Source organism: Bos indicus x Bos taurus, chromosome 8 (assembly GCF_003369695.1).
Source record: "Bos indicus x Bos taurus breed Angus x Brahman F1 hybrid chromosome 8, Bos_hybrid_MaternalHap_v2.0, whole genome shotgun sequence".
Classification (NCBI taxonomy): Eukaryota; Metazoa; Chordata; class Mammalia; order Artiodactyla; family Bovidae; genus Bos; species Bos indicus x Bos taurus.
This window is the reverse complement of record NC_040083.1, coordinates 34,853,672-34,875,134: the sequence shown is the minus strand read 5'-3', so window position 1 is coordinate 34,875,134 and position 21,463 is coordinate 34,853,672. Positions and strand designations below refer to the sequence as shown.

At 35.1% G+C, this 21,463-nt stretch overlaps 1 protein-coding gene across 42 annotated transcripts in view; it reads right to left on the bottom strand.

Moving 5' to 3' along the window:
* PTPRD (protein tyrosine phosphatase, receptor type D) overlaps nt 1-21,463 on the bottom strand; it is a 2,534,232-nt gene that overhangs the window by 1,527,016 nt on the left and 985,753 nt on the right. For all 42 annotated transcript variants that reach the window (XM_027549289.1, XM_027549255.1, XM_027549273.1 and 39 more), the window contains exon 6: nt 16,223-16,261. The gene's annotated coding sequence lies outside the window, so the exon portion shown is untranslated. The remainder of the gene's footprint in view (nt 1-16,222; nt 16,262-21,463) is intronic.

Below are 21,463 nucleotides of genomic sequence, written 5' to 3'. Positions count from 1 at the left end.
AGCTTGAACATCTGGAATTTCACAGTTCATGTATTTTTGAAGCCTGGCTTGGAGAATTTTGAGCATTACTTTACTGGCATGTGAAATAATTGGAATTGTGTGGTAGTTTGAGCATTTTTGGCATTGCCCTTCTTTGGGATTGGAATGAAAATTGACCTTTTCCTTTTCCTGTGGCCACTGCTGAGTTTTCCAAATTTGCTGGCATATTGAGTGCAGCACTTTCACAGCATCATCTTTCAGGATTTGAAAGAGCTCAGCTGGAATTACCCCCACTAGCTTTGTTCGTAGTGATGCTTCCTAAGGCTCACTTGACTTCACATTCCAGGATGTCTGGCTCTAGGTGAGTGATCACACCATTGTGATTATCTGGGTCATGAAGATCTTTTTTGTACAGTTCTGTGTTATTCTTGCCACCTCTTCTTAATATTTTCTGCTTCTGTTAAGTCCCTACCATTTCTGTCCTTTACTGAGCCCATCTTTACATGAAATGTTCCCTTGGTATCTCTAATTTTCTTGAAGAGATCTCTAGTCTTTCCCATTCCTTTGTTTCCCCCTATTTCTTTGCATTGAACACTGAGGAAGGCTTTCTTATCTCTCCTTACTATTCTTTGAAACTCTGCATTCAGATGCTTATATCTTTCCTTTTTCTCCTTTGCTTTTTGCTTCTCTTCTTTTCTCAGCTATTTGTAAGCCTTCCTCAGACAGTCATTTTGCCTTTGCATTTCTTTTTCTTGGGGATGGTCTTGATCCCTGTCTTCTGTACAATGTCACGAGCCTCCATCCATAGTTCATCAGGCACTCTGTTTATCAGATCTAGTCCCTTAAATCTATTTCTCACTTCCACTGTATAATCATAAGGGATTTGATTTAGGTCATACCTGAATGGTCTAGTGGTTTTCCCTACTTTCTTGAATTTAAGTCTGAATTTGGCAATAAGGGGTTCATGATCTAAGCCACAGTCAGCTCCCAGTCTTGTTTTTGCTGACTGTATAGAGCTTCTCCAACTTTGGATGCAAAGCATATAATCAATCTGATTTCGGTGTTGACCATCTGGTGATGTCCATGTGCAGTCTTCGCTTGTGTTGTTGGAAGAGGGTGTTTGCTATGACCAGTGCGTTCTCTTGGCAAAACTCTATTAGCCTTTGCCCTGCTTCATTCTGTACTCCAAGGCCAAATTTGCCTGTTACTCCAGGTGTTTCTTGACTTCCTACTTTTGCATTCCAGTCCCCTATAATGAAAAGGACATCGTTTTCGGGTGTTAGTTCTAAAAGGTCTTGTAGGTCTTCATAGAACCATTCAACTTCAGCTTATTCAGCATGCTGCTTGGGGCATAGACTTGGATTACCGTGATATTGAATGCTTTGTCTTGGAAACAAGCAGAGACCATTTGTCATTTTTGAGATTGCATCCAAGTACTGCATTTTGGACTCTTTTGTTGACTATCATGGCTACTCCATTTCTTCTAAGGGATTCTTGTCCACAGTAGTAGATACAATGGTTATCTGAGTTAAATTCACCCATTGCAGTCCATTTGAATTCAGTGAATCCTAGAATGTCAGTGTTCACTCTTGTAATCTCCTGTTTGACCACTTCCAATTTGCCTTGATTGTAGTTTTATTTAAAAGTGTATGCAATGCCAAAAATGCTCAAACTACCACACAATTCCAATTTTAAGGAAAATAAAGACAATACAAATACACAGAAAATTATTTTGTGCTCATGAAGGAGGAATTAACATTGTTAAAATATATGTACTATCCAGAGCAATATACAAATTCAATGCAATCCCTATTAACACATGTCATTTTTAATAGAAACAGAATAAATAACCTAACCGCTAAAAACACTGGATAGCCAAAGCAATCTTTAAAAGGACAAGCAAGCTGGAAACAATATGCTCACTGATTTCAAGCTATATTACAAAAGTATAGTAATCAGAACACTATGTTCATTGGCAGAAAACACACAGAGATCAATGGTACAGAATAAAGAGCCCAGAATAAACCCATGTGTGATCAATTAATTTTTGACAAAGGAGCCAAACAATATACAATGAAGAAAGAACAGTATTTTCAATAAATGATGTTGGGAAAACTGGATAGCAATACACAAACAAATACAACAATCATTTTCTTACACCATACACAAAAATTAACACAGAATAGATTGGAGACTTAACTATATATCCTGAAAACATAAAATTCTAAAGAAAAACAAGCAAGTAGCTTCATGACATCAGTCTTGCTGATGGTGTTTTGAATTGGACCCCAAAAGCCAAGGTAATAAACACGTAGGATTATATCTACTGATTAGAAAAACTACAGCAGAGGAATAGAAAGCATCAGTAAAATGAAAAGGCAACCTATGGAATGGGAGAAACTCTTTGCAAATCATGTATCTGATAAAGGGTTAACATCAAAAATATATAAAGAACTTTTACAACTCAACAGCAAAAACATTCTGATTAAAAAAATGGGCAGAGGATCTGAAGAGAAAGTTTTTCAAAGAAAATATACAGTTGGCCAACAGGCACTTGAAAAAGAACTCAACATCATTAATCACTAGGAAAATGCAAATCAAAACCAATACTATCAGAATGACTATTATAAAAAGGGTAAGAACTAAGTGGTGATGAGGACGTGGTGAAAAGGGAACCTTGGTTCACTGTTGGTGGAAATGTAAGCTGGTATGCCACTATGGAAAACAGTATGGAAATTGCAAAAAAAAAAAAAGTTAAAAATAGAACTACACAATGATCCAGAATTAATTATGATTAGATACATGCATCTGGGTATGTATCTACAGAAAATAAAACACTAATCCCAAAAAACATCAGCATTCCCGTGCTCACTGCAGCATTATTTACAATAGTCAAGATACGGAAACAACCTAGGTGTCCATCAAATGGATGAACAGATAAAGAAGATATGGTGTACATGTGTTTCGAATCTGGACTGGCGACTCATTTCATATATGATATTATACATGTTTCAATGCCATTCTCCCAAATCATCCCACCCTCTCCCTCTCCCACAGAGTCCAAAAGACTGTTCTATACATCAGTGTTTCTTTTACTGTCTCGTATACAGGGTTATTATTACCATCTTTCTAAATTCCATATATATGTGTTAGTATACTGTATTGGTGTTTTTCTTTCTGGCTTATTTCACTCTGTATAATAGGCTCCAGTTTCATCCACGTGTATACCTGTGGTGGATTCATGTTGATAATATGGTAAAACCAATACAATATTGTAAAGTTAAAAAATAAAGTAAAATTTTAAAAAAGGAAGATATGCTGCATGTGCATGCATACTTAAAAATAAATGTACAGTGGAATATTATTAAGCCATAAATAAATAATGAAATCTTGCCATTTGCACCAACATGGATGGATCTTGAAGGCATTGTGTTAACTGAAATAAGATAAACTGTTTTGGTTCATTCCTAGAATCAAAGAGCAAACATCTGTTTCAGATAAGACTAAAAAAGATAGAATATACATTAAATTCATGAATTGTCTCAACATCAAAAAGAATACAGACAGTTGATATGCTGATGAAGAACTTAATGCATCACAATAAGAATGCATTCACTTGTAACAATGAGCACTTTCACCTCAGTATGAAAAACTTTTAAAATCCTATTCCAGGCAGATGTTAAGTGGAGAAGTGAATAATACCAAACACTTATCAAACAAGTGGTAATAAATTTTAAATGAGCTTACCTTTCAAAGAAAGAATGTATTAAGCTCACTCATCTTGTTGACATTATTTTGGTGGCCAATTTCAAAACCACAGTTTCACAGCTTCAGTTTTATAACAGAAATGGAAGGAAAGATTTTAAGCAAAAGTGCTTTGTGATCCCAAAGGAAAGTTTACCACAGATGTGAGCAGCAGCACTTATTCCACAATTCAACCCTGCAAGCCTTGGACAATTTAGGGAATGATGAAAAAATGAGACAATTTTCTGTGCAGTTGACAGAAACAATTGTATTTGGTGTGGTAAACTCCTCCCTTTGAATTATCAGACACTCCATTTACAAAAAGAATGTTGGAACATGAACTATTTGATACTTCTGGGTGTAATACCCTTGTGGTAGAGAGTACATCGGAGAAGGCGATGGCACCCCACTCCAGTACTCTTGCCTGAAAAACCCCATGGACGGAAGAGCCTGGTGGGCTGCAGTCCATGGGGTCGCTGAGGGTCAGACACACTGAGCGACTTCACTTTCACTTTTCAGTTTCATGCATTGGGAAAGGAAATGGCAACCCACTCCAGTGATCTTGCCTAGAGAATCTCAGGGATGGAGGAGCCTGGTGGGCTGCCGTGTATGGGGTCGCAGAGTCGGACACGACTGAAGCGACTTAGCAGCAGCAGCAGACAGTACATATTTGTAAGTCTTAAAAAATAATTTAAAATAACTTTAGTGAAAGACTTAAAGGTCCAACTTTTCTCTAAGTCAATTTTGAGTGAAAATTCTAATCATTCTTAACCTCTCAGAAAATATCCTCCTTAAAATTTCCTTACATATCTGTGGTGAATTGAGCACTGGTGTTAAATTATGAGCAGTCAAGGACTTCTGCTCATTTCTATTATGGAAGCTTGAGAGAAAATAGCGTGTGTCTTATAAACATGAAATTTGTCTTACAAACATTAAATATGTCAAGGAATAGATGTAAGTATAAAGGAAATATTTTATCTATCCACTGACATTCTGTAAAGGAAGTGCACAAAAATATTTTCTTTTATAAAAGAAAATGACATTGCAAGCATAAGAATGAAACAAAAAGATCTACAGTAAAGATAAAACACCATCATCCTGTCAGGATGTTCACACTCAACTCTGCATGAGCTTTGGTGAGAATTTAAGATGGCATCTTGTAACTATTTACCAAAGACAGAGACTTCTATTCAAAATAGATCATCAGATTTAAAAATAATTTTGGTAATAATTACATGTAGACTCATTTTATCTTATTTTTTTAATTTAAATTTATTTATTTTAATTGGAGTCTAATTACTTTACAATATTGTATTGGTTTTGCCATACATCAACATGAATCCTCCACGGGTGTACACGTGTTCCCCATCCTGCACCCTCTTCCACCTCCCTCCCTGTACCATCCCTCTGGGTCATCCCAGTGCACCAGCCCTGAGCATCCTGTATCCTGCATCAAACCTGGACTGGCGATTTGTTTCTTATATGATACTATACTTGTTTCAATGCCATTTTCCCAAATCATCCCATGCTTGCCCTCTCCCACAGAGTCCAAAAGACTGCTCTATACATCTGTGTCTCTTTTGCTGTCTCACATACAGGGTTATCGTTACCATCTTTCTAAATTCCATATATATGCATTAGTATACTGTATTGGTGTTTTTCTTTCTGGCTTACTTCACTCTGTATAATAGGCTCTAGTTTCATCCACCTCATTAGAACTGATTCAAATGTATTCTCATTTTATAGAGGAAAAACTGAGACCTAGAGATTATAATTTGTTTGTCAGAAGTCACAGGAAAGTCAATAGTAGAGCTGGCCTACAATTCATGCTCAAGGAAAATGAAGGTACTCATGAAGCACAATATCATTTTGATACCTATATTTTTTCAAGCCAAGAATAAGTCACCTGGTGTTTTAAGTTCTTATTTACTTAAGGATATGAGGGCAAAAGGAGAAGGCAATGGCAACCCACTCCAGTACTCTTGCCTGGAAAATCCCATGGACGGAGGAGCCTGGTAGGCTGCAGTCCATGGGGTCACTAAGAGTTGGACACAACTGAGCAATTTCACTTTCACTTTTCACTTTCATGCATTGGAGAAGGAAATGGCAACCTACTCCAGTGTTCTTGCCTGGAGAATCCCAGGGATGGGGGAGCCTAGTGGGCTGCACAGGCACACACGTCTGTGGGGTCGCACAGAGTCGGACACGACTGAAGTGACTTAGCATAGCATAGCATAGCATGAGGGCAAAAATCTTAAATCAAGACAAACAGAAAATCTAGGCAGTATACTAAGCATAGAGAATGACTATGCATTGTTTCAAACTAGGTAACTGGAGAAACTTAAAAAAATTAGTGTTGTTTCCATATATGACTTTTATTCCCATACAAATGACTCCCTATTGGGAAATCTGGCTTCAATTGCTACATTAAAACAGTGGGGAGAAGTTGCAACAAATGATTATAAAATACTCTCCAATAATTTATTTAAGATTTTCCTTACTAAATTTTAAAGTCATAAAGTATATGCTAAAGCACTGCTACATGGCCAGAATAAACACTGTAAAATAATAATAGCATAAAATAAATCCTCTAAAATAACGCTCATAATGTGACAAATGGAGAAGAGAGAATTAAGGTCTACCTTATTTTTAATCAAGAAAAAATAGTCTTATTTTTTAATAGGAATTAATCAGAACAGATTTTAACCTTGATATTCTAGACTTGACAAGCACAAAGGAAAATGCTGTGGTTTGATAAAAGGCAATGATACTACTAAGAAAAATGTAAAAGTACAACTTTCCTAATGTATTTTTAAGTCTGACTTAGGATTCTAGAATGATGATCTCATGTGTTTCCATTCAACACAACAGAGTTTTTTAAAGAGATGGACATGAGTGTGTCCATGTGTTCTTGGACAATGTCATGAGTGTCATGAGTTCTTATGGAACCCTCAGTTATCTGCTGCTCAGATCATTTCTGTGTTCATTTGAAGGGTGCAACAATCAAATTATTATTAAGAATTATAGTAGAAACTATTTTAGTGCACTGGAATGTAGAATGAAAAGTCGTTTTAAAAAGCACAGAAAACAAAATAAAATTTTAAGTTGTGAATACTAAATAAAACTTATGGATGTATAATTTTAAAAGTATTTTGCTTATTTCTGAAGTACATGAGTGTTAATGAGAGAGGCTTGCCACTATAATCACCTCCTTATGTTTTAATGTAGTTCTTTTACCCAGGTTTCTTGATTTCCTTTTCAGGATAGAAAGTATTTGCAAATATTCAGATACAGATAGGTAGAAGAAAATGTCCACATCTTCTTTTTCTTTTTTTCAAAAAAGAAGAAATATTTGAGAAGTTTTTCTGTGACAAATACTTTTGTGAATATTAATGACAAATTGCAGAACTTTTGGAAATTGAACTGAATGTTTTAATATAAAATAATTATTTTAAAATAGCAATAAAAAACCAAAATTATTTATATATGGATACATATATAAAAATAACTGGAAGCTTTTTTCAAAGTCTTTTCTAGCAAGAGACAATTTTGGAGAAGCAGGGATCCCTATGGTAACAGTGCAATTACCATGGATATGAACCAAGCCTTCATGTGTCTTCAATTTTTAGGAACCAGCACAAACTCTGGTTAAAAAGGGAATCTCAATAACTAAAATAGAGGCCGTGGTGGGTAGCCATCAGCAGAATAGTATAAAATCCTCTGTATTTAATCCTATTAGCATAGTCCCTGTCCCTTAAAGCCCACCTTGCCACTTACCATTTCTCAGTATCTACAACAAGATGCTCTGATTCTCTTTAAGCATGTGTTTTTTTACCTAAAACTTAACAAGTCAAGTAAGTTGTATTTCATCCTCAGCTAACTCTATAGTTGCTACAGGACTCAACACTAGATTGGTTGGTTTCTGTCTCTGCTCTTGCCCGATTGTTCACATATTGTGGAGAACTGTCTTTCTTCAACCTCATCTTATTACTTTTCCATGTTTTTTGTTCATGGGCAACATTTTAAGGCATTTATTTTTTTTCTGATACTAGAGTTTGTATTATAGGAGTGGTTTTCAGACTGGGTCAAAGTAGAAATGATTGCTCAAGTGTCTCTTTCAGAAACAAAGGGAGAGGGATGAGTAGGGGAGGATATCAGCTCCCATTTGTAGAGTCTCCCTGATATCACTTGATATTTGTTGGACAGTTAATCCAGTGTTCTGAGAACCTCAGACAGAGGAAGAAACATACAACAAACAGAACAATAAACAGGCAATTTTAAAAATTAATAAGAAAAACAATCAGGATAGTGTCCCTATTTTTTAATGAGCACCTGAAGAAGTACTGCTTAACTTAGGACAGCAGGCAAGAAATCAAGCAAGGAATGCCATGCTTAATTACAAAACATTCTTACAATATGTTAGTACTAAGAGAATGTCAGTAGATTTACCAGAATCCCTATTTAAATAATTTTCATAAAAGCATTTATTAATATATGTCAGATGAGAGTGGCTTAAATAAAAATATAGATAATACACTTTTCCACTAAACAGACACTTCACCATGTAGTCCAGTTACTGAAAATTGTAGAACCAAATTCAGTGTTGTTATTAGCAAATATGCAAGTCTTATGCCATGCTGGGAAGCAAATTACTAATATGACAATTTTTGTTCAATTCTAAGGATGTATGTTTAACAACTGTAACCAAGAAATTAAAAGACGCTTGCTCGTTGGAAGAAAAGCTATGACCAACCTAGATGGCATATTAAAAATCAGAGACATTACTTTGCCAAAAAAGGTCTGCCTAGTTAAAGCTATGTTTTTACCTGTAGTTGTGTATGGATGTGAGAGTTGGTCTATAAAGAAAGCTGAGTGTTGAAGAATTGATGCTTTTGAACTGTGGTGTTGGAGAAGACTCTTGAGAGTCCCTCAAACTGCAGGGAGATCCAACTAGTCCATCCTAAAAGAAATGAGTCCTGAATATTCATTGGAAGGACTGATGTTGAAGCTGAAACTCCAGGATTTTGGCCACCTGATGCGAAGAACTGACTCATTGGAAAAGCTCCTGATGCTGGGAAAGGTCGAAGGTGGGAGGAGAAGGGAACGACAGAAGATGAGATGGTTGGATGGCATCACTGACTCAATGGACATAAGTTTGAGCAAACTCTGGGAGTTGGTGATGGACAGGGAAGCCTGGTGTGCTGCAGTCCATGGGGTCACATAGAGTCGTACACGACTAAGCAACTGAACTGAACTGAACTGATGTTTAATAACTAGCCATCTTCCCAAGACGGAATGTACTGCCTTGAAAAGCTTTTCTGAACTCTGATCCTGAAGGTGAAATTAGGTGAGAGGAATAAGCAGATACAAAAATTAATGGAAGTTGAAATTATGTACCATTCAAGTCAGCCTGAATTCCAGATGTGATAACTCTGATTCTTAAAAGTTGAATCAACATTATACTGGTAGATTTTACCCTCCCATGACCATTTTAGAGGCTTTTAATGACTGCCATAATGTTGATTCAACTTATAAGAATCAGTTATCACATCTGGAATTCAGGCTGACTTGAGTGGTACATAATTTCAACTTCCATTAATTTTTGTATCTGCTTATTCCTCTCACCTAATTTCACCTTCAGGATCAGAGTTCAGAAAAGCTAGAAGAGTTGACTCATTAGAAAAGACTCTGATGCTGGGAGGGATTGGGGGGAGGAGGAGAAGGGGACAGCAGAGGATGAGATGGCTGGATGACATCACTGATTCGATGGACATGAGTCTGAATAAACTCCGGGAGTTGGTGATGGACAGGGAGGCCTGGTGTGCTGCGATTCATGAGGTGGCAAAGAGTTGGACATGACTGAGTGACTGAACTGAACTGAACTGAATGACTGCCATGAAATAAAATTAGGCACAATTTGTTGCCTAATTTACCCTTCCATGGTGGTGGAATTAAATCATTTCACTTCCAGGTAATTGTATACAACTGTTTTTGATCTCCATTCCTGTTTTTTGGGGATTTCCCTGGTGGCTCAGACAGGAAAGCGTCTGCCTGCAATGCGGGAGACCCGGGTTTGATTCCTGGGTCAGGAAGATCCCCTGGAGAAGGAAATGGCAATCCACTCCAGCACTCTTGCCTGGAAAATCCCATGGATGGAGGAGCCTGATAGGCTATAGTCCATGGGGTCCCAAAGAGTCGAACACGACTGAGCGACTCCACTTCACTTCACTTTCTGTTTGTTAAGAAAAGAGGTTATGTTTAATTAATTACTGTATAAATGATACTAGTTGGCATGTTTGTGGCACTTAAAGTATTACATCTCTTAAAAAGTAAAACCGAGCGAACACATGGAAGCTTCCACCACATAAGGAAGAAAAAACAACAACAAACTGGCATAGGAGAGGGTGTTGTTTCATATCAATTCAAAGAGTAAAAAGCTGAACAAAGATGATGCTGAAAACCCTAACAAAAGAAACTCATCTAAGACAAGGAGACTCTTAAGAAAAATGAAATGATTATTTTTATGGTCCTTAATATGAATCTTATTCTGTATCAGGTAAGACTGAAGAACTAAAAGGATTATTACAAGAATGTTATTCATTTTCAATTGGAAAGTGTACTATTTTAAATTTAGATACTTGTCTTGTATCTTTTCCCTTCTTAATGTTGTTTGGATCTAAAGATACTTGGGAAATGAATAACAGTTCATGTGTAGCTTTTCCAAGGCTTTTGTTTTGGGGGCCTATGTTACTGCTATGCCAAGCAAATAAGTCGCACCTCAGATTACCTGGTGACAGAATAAAACTATTTTTAAATAAAAAATAATATTGCCAAAATATGCCTTTGGAAATGAGACTCCAGATTTTGAATTACATAAATACTATGATGCTCATTTTCACAATAACCATTTGATTGATTTGAGCAGACTTTAGGCTGCTGTAACAAACCAAGAACATAAAAACAAACAAAACACAGCAACTCAGTGGCTTAAGACAAATAATTTGCTTCTTGATCTTTAAACTGGCTCTGGACCTTGCCATAGCAGCTCTCTTCCATGAGGTGACTCAGGGATCCAGGACTATATACTACTGTTATTTCAAACTGATGCCACTTCTGTAGAGGCAGAGAGAAACTATAAAGTTTATAGTGTTTTCACCTCACCTGCCCCAAAGTGGCACACTTTTTTAGCTTTCCTTGGCTAGAAATAATCACATGGCCACACCTAACTGTAAAGTAGAGGAAAAACAGTATCTCTCTATTACTCAAGAATGAAAGGAAACCCTAATATCAATGGATACTAACAAAGTCTCTCACACTGTCCAACAATCTGCTATCTCAGCAAGGTAAATAGAAACAATGAAAAGCCTAAAACAAACGTTGAGAAATTTAGTCAATACCAATTTTAAATATAAAGAAATAAAAGCACCTGAATTACACAGCACACACAAAATGACAGTATGTGAATTCAGTCACAACATTTTTAAATTACCTCAACTCTATTAGATTGTTTACACAAATAAGTTACTCAGTAAGATATGAGAGAATAAGTAAGTGAATTGATGATAGTATGATTCCTCTCTTTGGTCTCTAAACATGTATTTTACATTCACATCATAGAAAACTAACATTGAAAATAATTTTAATAACTGTACATGGCTTTAAAATTTACAAAATATTTCTTTAAAAATTTTCATTGAAGTATAGTTGATATACAAAAGCATTCTGATTAAAAAATGGGTAAAAGGGACTTCCCTAGTGGTCCGGTGGTTAAGAATATGCCTGAAAATGCAGCAGACACTGATTCGATCCCCGGCCCAAGAGCTAAAATCCCATATGCCATGGGGCAACTAAATCCACATGCCACGACTACTGAGCCTATACACTGTGGAGCCTGTGAGTCACAGCTACTGAAACTTGTGTGGTCTAGAGCCCATTCTCTGCAACTAGAGAAGCCACTCCAAGCAGAGAGGAGCCTCCACTTGCCACAGCAAGTGACTGTAGCCATGAAATTAAAAGATGCTTGCTCCTTGGAAGAAAAGCCAGCACAGTGTTCGTCAACAGGTGAATGATAGAGAGCCTTAAGTATATACTGACAATTAAATATTACTCAGCCATAAAAGGAATGAACTTTTGTCGTCTGAAGCAACATTGATGGACTTGAAGGTATTGTGCTGAGTGAAATAAATCAGAGAAAGACAAATGCTGTATGATATCAATTATATCATATTTTTGGACTCTCAAAATCCATATTTGGACTCTCAAAATCCATACTGAACTAATGAATATAAGAAGGAAAGAAGCAGACTTATGGATACAGTCACCACTAGAGAAGGGGGAGAGGCAGATAGGGGTAGGAGACTAAGAGGTACAAACTCTTAAATATAAAGTAAGCTACAAGGATATGTTGTACAATATAGGGGATATAGCCAATGTTTTATGATAACTACAAGTGGAGTAAAACAAAATATTTATATATGTATATATGTTTCCTAACGCAAAACTGTAAAGTAGGTATATGTGTATGTCTTGTTTCTTTCAGTTTTTATACACTACATAAGACCTTTAGAAAACACATAGTATTTTAACACCAAATATATAATTCTTGATGAGAGAATACTGTATAACGTACAGGTATTTTGGTATATGTCCAAGAAATATTTTTAATCCCTCTGTATCAGAGACAGCACTCAGTTCTTAGAAAACACAATACTCAGTTGAACATTTTATATTATTATTATAAAGAAAGTCCATGACTAATACTAAGCACATGAATGTAATCTGCAAGTTTTCAATAATACTATTTAAAAAAATCGGGACGGCCAAACTAAAAAATTGCAGTAGTAAACTGAGAACACAAATGAGAGAATGAAACATGCATTAATCACCATAGTCTAACTAAAGGGCTATGTGGGCTTCCAGTATGTAAATTCTGTTTTGGTTAATAATGACCTGAATATGAATATTTATATATATTAGGTAGATATAAATATGATATAAAAGATAGATATATGTGATATAAAATGTATATGAAACACACAATTTGGGTGTAGACTATGACAAGCTACCCACCTTGGATTTAAAGTAAGTAGGCTTTTCATCTTCCTAAGACATCACCAACTCAATGGACATGAATATAAGCAAGCTCCAGGAGTTGGTGATGGACAGGGAGGCCTGGCAAACTGCAGTCCATGGGGTCGCCAAGAGTCAGACATGACTGAGCAACTGAACTGAACTGAAATAACTATATAGTACAAAAGGCTAAATCTCATTTTAACTACTTCAGTATCACTTTCCTTAAAGGATGCAACCAGAGTTGTTATTAAACATGTAAAAATGGATATTACCGAAAGCATACTGGGGTGAATCTTTTTTGAGAAGACATCTCAGTGAAGTCTTTGGAATCCTAGAAATAGACTGAAATCTCAGCATCATAATTAAGTGATTGTAGATGAACTAACCAAGCTCTCTGACCCTTTGTCTCCTCAGCTATAAAATGGAGATCAAAATGCATGCCTCAGAGTATGATCGGAAGGTAGAAATGAGGGTACGTACATTAAAAAAGAGCACCTGGCAAAGCACCTGATACACAATGAATCCTTACATAATTATGAATGTGTTATTATTCTGACCTCTTAAAAGGTCCAAACTCCAGGTGCAGAAACTAAAATTTATGAATTGGAACAGATTGCTGCAATTGCACACACAGATACAAAATTCAGTGAATCATAAACCTTAAACACATTATTTTATGTAAGTGAAAAAATGCTGCAATAAGGCTTTCTGTAAATATTTTCAACTACAATGTGGGCAATGTTAGCTCTTCATATGGAAGAAAACTTTTATTACTGGCATTTAGTTCCAGAACAAATATTATTTTTTTAGCCTGAGAGTTATACAATAATTGAATAGAATACATTTTGATCTATTTAATTTGTAACAGTTTGCATGTTATCATTTACATTTCAATACTATTCCAGTTTGAATTTTGATTTTACTTTCTTTTCTCTGAATTACACTCCAAAAACAATTTTGTAGACTATATCAGTATTAGCTGAAACAAATTATGAATTATATCTTAAACATCCTCCATGTTCAGGTCATTTTTTTCTATTAAAACTCATAGAAGCAAACAATATAGAAATTAAATATTAGGTTTGAGCTTTTAGTAGAGTGAGTACAGGTGAGATCCTAAATAAGTTAATTAAAAATATTTCTTGGCGAACTACTAAAAACAGAGCAATATTTAAAGGAGGCTGTGGTAAATAGCCTAAGAGGCTATTGCTACCTCATTTAACAAGCCTGCAAAAATGCTAAGTAGAAAATATACACACAATAGAGCACATAATAGCAAAAGTTAAAGTGCTAAACTTTGTGATCCTGAAAATAAAGAGTTCAGAGAGGGCACAATCAAACCACAATATTTAAAGCAATGAAGAATTCCAGGAGAAAATGGGAGTTGGACTTGAACTTGGCCTTGAGGGATGAATAGAATATGGGTGTACAGGCAGTTTGTTCACAGAAGCTGAAATAGTGATAATGAGGGCTTGCAAGGAAAGAATATAGCTTTGAGGTTTTTTTGGTAGGTTTTCAAGGAAGACTGCTTTTCAGTTAGTGTGGCTGAACTCAATTACTACATACATAACTGTTTAGGGGTAAATATCCTTATAGGCGATATGGCAGGATAAAGGAGTATGAAGATAAGTGCTGATTTGATGAACCATCTGTTTTATGAGATGGATTAGAAATGAGATAAATTAGAAGACAGACCCAAAAGATAAGTGTGATGATGAAAACCACAAGAGCACACTGTCAACTTAAATGAAGAAAGGCTGGTAGAATTCAGAGAAGAGGGATAATTACAGGAGGCACATCCAGATCCCACAAATACAACCAAGAGAAGGTTTAGTTTAGAGAAAATATCCAGGAACCATTGGTGTTATGATTCTGTATTCCAGTTTTCATCACAATAAATCAAATACTTAAGCAAAGTTTTCTACAGTATTTGTAGAAAGTGATGAAGGGATTGAATGTTAATCCTAATCCTCATCCTGCTGCTAAATCGCTTCAGTCGTGTCCGACTCTGTGCGACCTCATAGACGGCAGCCCACCAGGCTCCCCTGTCCCTGAGATTCTCCAGGCAAGAACACTGGAGCGGGTTGCCATTTCCTTCTCCAATGCATGAAAGTGAAAAGTGAAAGTGAAGTCGCTCAGTCGTGTTGGACTCTTAGCGACCCCATGGACTGCAGCCCACCAGGCTCCTCCGTCCATGGGATTTTCCAGGCAAGAGTACTGGAGTGGGATGCCATTGCCTTCTCTGAATCCTCATCCTAGGATAGATAAATAGTGTCAGCTTTGTTATCATTTGAAAGATGGTATAGATTGGATACGGCCTGAAGTTGCACAGAATAGTCATGCTAGAACGACCAGAAGACCACAGGTTTGGAAATCCTTGGAAGTGTTTGTGAGGAACAGATAATGAACAATAACAAAGACACGTGGAACTCTCACCACCCTCCCATGTATCCCAGCAATATCTAGTTAATAGTAAAGAGTGATATTTAAGACTGTACTCCTGCAAGGTATCTAGTTAGAATTTTATATTACTGTTGGCTGAGTATTATAGAAAGGGTGACTCTAGTAATCAGGAAAAGTTGTAGACTCTCAGACCACAAAAATAAAAATCCAAGCCAGAGTATTATTGAGAAAAAATAAGATTTAAAAAATGAGATTAACTATGTTTTACAGTCTTGCAAAGATTCAGAACATTATAGGATCCCAATAGATGAATTTGAATGTGAGGAATGTTTCTATAGTATATGGAGGGGAAAAGGTGACTGGATGGGATGTAAATGAATATAAACCTGAAGTTTGGAAAAATATAACTTATAGAAAAACTTCTACCTCAACTAATCATCTTTTTAATTAAACAGTCTATCTTTCCATGTATGTACCAGGCAGATACTATAGAAATTTCAAGAGTTTTAATGTTGAAAAGTACAGTGCCTTCAGTGTATTTCTAGTTCTATATTACATAAAGTATAATATCAACACTGTAGCAATAAAAACCTTTTTAAAAATTCAGCTATCATACTCAGGTTTCTGTGGTTTTTATTTTGTTGTTGATCTCTTTTAAAAGAAAAACATTTCTAGTTGATACTCTCTGCATTTTAACTGAAACCTTTTATCCTATCTGAGACTCTTCCAGTGGTGATTTTTGTTTCCTTGAGAAACAAATGCTACTTCTCCTTGGAATATTCTCCTGACCCATAAAGTTGAATTTTTAAGAAGTATCTGGACTTAACAGATGATCCCATATGAGTTAAGATGGAATTGACCTTCTCCTAACAGCCCTAAGGAGATTCAATCTTAGGTGATGGAAATGAGGAGAGAATTAAGAAAAATGATTAAGCTTGAGATAGGAAGAAAGATAACCTCCAAAAATTTGTGGCTAAAGAAATGAAAATATTGACAGTACTATTGAAAAAACAAAGTGTCTTACCAGAATTCTGAAGTCACCAGATGATCCAAGAGTCCAAGCCTAATTAGAAAAAAAGAGAAAAAAAGTTACTTTTCTGTTTTTAAAATAGACACACAATATTTTTTATAATTCTATAATGTCATTGCATTTATAAAATTGTAGATTGATGAAAATAGATTAGGAAACCATTTTTTCCAGGCTTTCACTTAAATTGAAGTATTTACTTAATCTCATATTGTGCCATGCAAAGACAAAAAAGATAGTCTAGATCTTGAAAATACATTTCCAACTATTCAGGTGACCATAATTATTCAGCACAATTCTTTAAAATCTCAAAAAGGTAGACTGTTACTAAATAAACTTGAAATCTTATGATATTTATTACATGCATTTATTTTTCTTATGGGAGAGGTGATCTAAAGCTTCATTTTAAAAAGTATTTTCTCATTTTTTTGCCTTTGTTGATTATCAGACAGTAATTAGTTTTGACTTTGATTCATCTTTGAAAATTAAATCCATGAGATATTATAATGACAAAAATAAAAAAGGTTTTACTTTCAAATTATATCAAAATGCAGCCTCTATGTTTTTAAGGTATGTGAAGTTCAGATGAAAGGCAGTATCTGAATAGCACAAATCCCTGAGAAGACCTAGCACCTGCTGTGGGATGCAAAGGTTTTAAAAATGTTGTCTTGTGTAAAGGCAACGGCAAACACTTTGAAGCCTTTTGTAAATATGACTGCCTGCCTCTTTGTTTGAGCAGAAATATTGAACTTCTAACCACTATTACTGTAAAATAAAGGAGATTATTTTTTAAACGTATGATCATCTTTTCCTTTTGTCTTAGGAATTAAGTTGGAAATTATATATCATATAAGTATTGAAAAAACTATCTTTATGTAAAAGAGAGTGAAAAATAACAATAAACATGACAATTTAACACTGTGTATACAGTTTTCTGTGTCAGTAAATACGTGTTCGCATCTTTTGTCATAACATTTAAATTAGGTTATCTGGTCAGAATTAAGTGCATAATGCTGGACCACTAACTGGTAACAAACTGGCCAGAATGAATCTATTAAAATTCCTTTTCTAGGGCTTAGACTCATTTGACAAGACCAGTGGTTCACTTGAGAGGAGCAAGCAGTGGATTTTGTTGAACTATGATAAAGCTTTTTGGAATCTCTAGCCTGGGTTCAAAGGTACAAAATCTCTGTCCTTGGATTTTAGTTCTTCTCATGAGAGGCATAGAAAATATTTGGTATATTTTCTTTCCTTTTCACAAATATAAGTTACTGATTTATAGGTTCAGTTCAGTTGCTCAGTCGTGTCCAACTCTTTGCAACTCCATAGACTGCAGAACACCAGGCTTCCCTGTCCATCAGCAACTTACAGAGCTTGCTCAAACTCACATCAATTGAATTGGTGATGCTATCCAACCATCTCACCCTCTGTTGCCCTCCTCTCCTGCCTTCAGTCTTTTCCAGCATCAGGGTCTTATTTTCTAGTGAGTCAGTTCTTCGCATCAGGTGCCAATGTACTGGAGCTTCAGCTTCAGCATCAGTCCTTCTGATGAATATTCAGGACTGAGTTCCTTTAGGATTGACTGGTTTGATTTCCTTGCAGTCCAAGGGACTCTGAAGAGTCTTCTCCAATACCACAGTTCAAAAGCATCAGTTCTTTGGTGCTTAGATTTCTTTTGGAGAAGGAAATGGCAACCCACTCCAGTATTCTTGCCTGGAGAATTCCATGGGCAATGGAGCCTGGCTGGCTACAGTTCATGGAGTCACAAAGACTCAGATACAACTGAGTGACTATCACTCATTCAGCTTTCCTTATGGTCCAACTGTCATATCCATACATGACTACTGGAAAAACCATAGCTTTGACTATACGGATCTTTGATGGCAAAGTAATGTCTCTACTTTTTAATATGTTGTTCTAGTTTGTCATAGCCTATAAATCATGCAAGAAACTTGCAGAAGTGCAAATGTATATAGCTCAACAAATTATCACAAAATGAATGCTCATGTAATCAACAATCAGATCAAGAACTAGAATGCAACTAACACACAGAGGCCCACAGCATGGTCTGTCACTGTATATGTGTGTATACACACATGTATATATACAGCATGCATACAAGTACTGTATATATATACAGGACATATACAAAAACAGTATACATGCATATGTGAAAGCGTTAGCTGCTAATCATGTCTGACTCTCTGGGACCTCGTGGGCTAGAGACTGCCAGGCTCCCCTGTCAGTGGAACTCTATGCAAGAACACTAGACTGGGTAGCCATTCCCTTCTCCAGGGGATCTTCCCGACTCAGGGAATGAAACTCGGTCTCCCGCATTGCTGGAAGATTCTTTACTGTCTGAGTCATCATACACATACATAAATACATATAAACTCACTTGATTACTTCTTGTGGGTTATGCTAAAGCACAGATTCAAATAAAATGCAAACCATTTGAGTCAATACAGAGGCATATGATGTGATTGTGGAAATGCAGCACTAATGTCACAAATTCATAATTTTGCATGGCATATTGACAAAGTGTTGTCAGAGAGGGAAAACACTTTGGGCATGTCATTGAGCATATTGTATATTGTAATCTATATATGTCTGTTTTGTTTTTTGTTCATCCTATGGTTTTGCCTTAGTTTTGAACTTCATAAAATTGAAAGAACACACTGTATTTTTGTCTATATTTAGTTTCTTTTCCTTAACATGTCTGTGATTCATTCATCTTGTTGTTTGTAACTATAATTATTTTTGTTACTCTATAGAATTTCATTGGATAAACACTACGTCATTTATATTTTCAATCCTCTATTGACAGTATGGATTGTTTCTACTTATCATGAATAATTCTATAAGAGGCATCCTTTTATACATGTACACATATTTTTTCTTGGATATTTCCTAGAAATAATTTACTAAAGTTAAAAAAAAAATACATATGTTCTTCTTTAGCAGACATTGCCAAATAGTGTATCAAAGTTGCCATTGTTGCACAGATTCACCAGAATATACTTTTATTTTGCTTAACTTTAGTCATCACTTTAGTTTACTGTGTAGTATAATTATACTTTTGATTTACATTTCAGTATTAATGTGTTTTAGTGCATTTTCATATATTTGCCATATATTTAAACATAATTAATACAAATACAGTTTTTCATTTAAGGAGACACTTTTCAATTTGCTTGTCCACCTAATGTGGGTTGTCTTCTCCTTATTAATTTGCTGAAGTGTTTTATGTAGTCTAGATATTATCTTTTGTTGATTATATTTGGTGAAATACGTTTCCGCCTCCACATCTCACCCTTTTATTCACGTTTTGTGCCTCTTGTTGCAAATCAATTCTAAGTTTTACAGCAAATTTAACCATCTCTGTCTTTTTGTGGCACATGCATTACACAGAATGATCATATATAATATAATCTTTTCTATCTTCTTATGAAACTAAAGTTTGTTATTGCATTCTTCTGCCTCTCACATCTAATCCAAAACCTACCTGAAATTAATGTTTTGCTTTGTGTGATTTGTTATAAAATGTTACTATTTTCCAGATTGATGCAATAAAATTTACTGAAAATATCTTACTTCTGTCACTGTTATGTAAAGATAATTTTTCCATAAATTAATTGTCCACAGATACTTGGGTGTTTCTATTAATAGATATCAACATATTCCATTTAACTATTTGTCTGTATCACATGTATCTATATCGTGTTTTATCTCAACATGATGTAGGTAGAAGAGTGGGATCCTCAACCTTTTTCTTAACAGTTTATTGACTATTTAAAAATATAATCCACATAACATAAAATTCACTGTTCTAAACTGGATAATTTAATGACTCATATTATGTTTACAATAAATATTTCATAAACATTATCATGAGTTCCAGAACATTTCCAAACTCTGAAAAGGAAACCCTATACCTATGAGCAGTCAATATCATTTCTCTCTTATCCACTTCCCCTGGCAACCTCTAATCTGCCTCTCTGGATTTGCCTATTCTCGACTTTCATACAAATGGAATTACACAATTTGAAGACATTTCTGTCTATCTTATTTCACTTAGCATAATGTGTTCAAGGTTCATCTATTTGTAGCATATAGCAATATTTATTTCACTTTTATGGTTAAATAATATTCCATTGAATGTATATAGTATTTCTATTTTCTACAACACTTGTCTGTAAGAATAAAATTGACTTTCTATTGACCTTATACTGAGCAAACTTAATTCACCTATGTATTCTTTTCAATCTATTATCTGCACTCTCACATTATACACAATAATGGTTTCATATATTTCATTTAAATCTCTGAGCTTTAAAAACCTGCCTATATACATGTATTTATGCATTCATGTATGTATGCACATGGACATGAATGTGTGTATGCATTTTGAATCACTGCACCCACTAGGAACACCAGAACAATGAACAGAAGTGGTGTTCCTAGACACCCTTCTTTTGATCTCAAAAGCAAACCTACCATTAAGTCCACTGTTTGTTGTAGGTGTTTGGTAGATTTTTTTTTTTAATCATAATGAGAAAGATTCCCTCTATTTCCTTTACTTTGAGCTTCAGCTATACAGGACTTTTTATTATTCATTGCAATAATAGAATGCAACTGCATAGATCATCTTATTCTTTCATCACATTTTGGTTAAATTTTAACTATAAGTTTACTTTAAGCAACATTTTATTTTTTTAAAAGCTATTTCCAACATCTTTTAGCATTTTCAGGATTTACAGAGACTTAACTTCTATTCCTGATATGAGTTATTCTTAATGGCTCTTTTTTTTTTTTTTTTTTTAAACTTGGTCAGTAACATTGATATCTATGACTTTTATCAGCTTATTCAAACAGCAACTTTTAGTTTTGCTGATCATCTCTACTGTATATTTGGTACATTGTACAATATTTTTCATTATATTACCTCCTGATTTTTATTATTTCTCCCTTCTACATTTGAGTTAAATGTACTGTTTTCCCTCAACTTGAGGTGGATGTTAATAACCAATTTTCTGCCTTATTTTTTCTTATATGTGTTTTGAAGTATGTTTCACTCTAACATTTGTTTTACTTTTTTAATATAGTAGCTTAATTTTTATTCATTTCTAAGCATTTTAAAGTTGAAATTTTACTCAAAAAGCGTTCCAAAATAATATTTTAATTTCTTAATAGCTGGAGATTTTCTGATTCAAATAACTTGTACACAAAGCACTTACT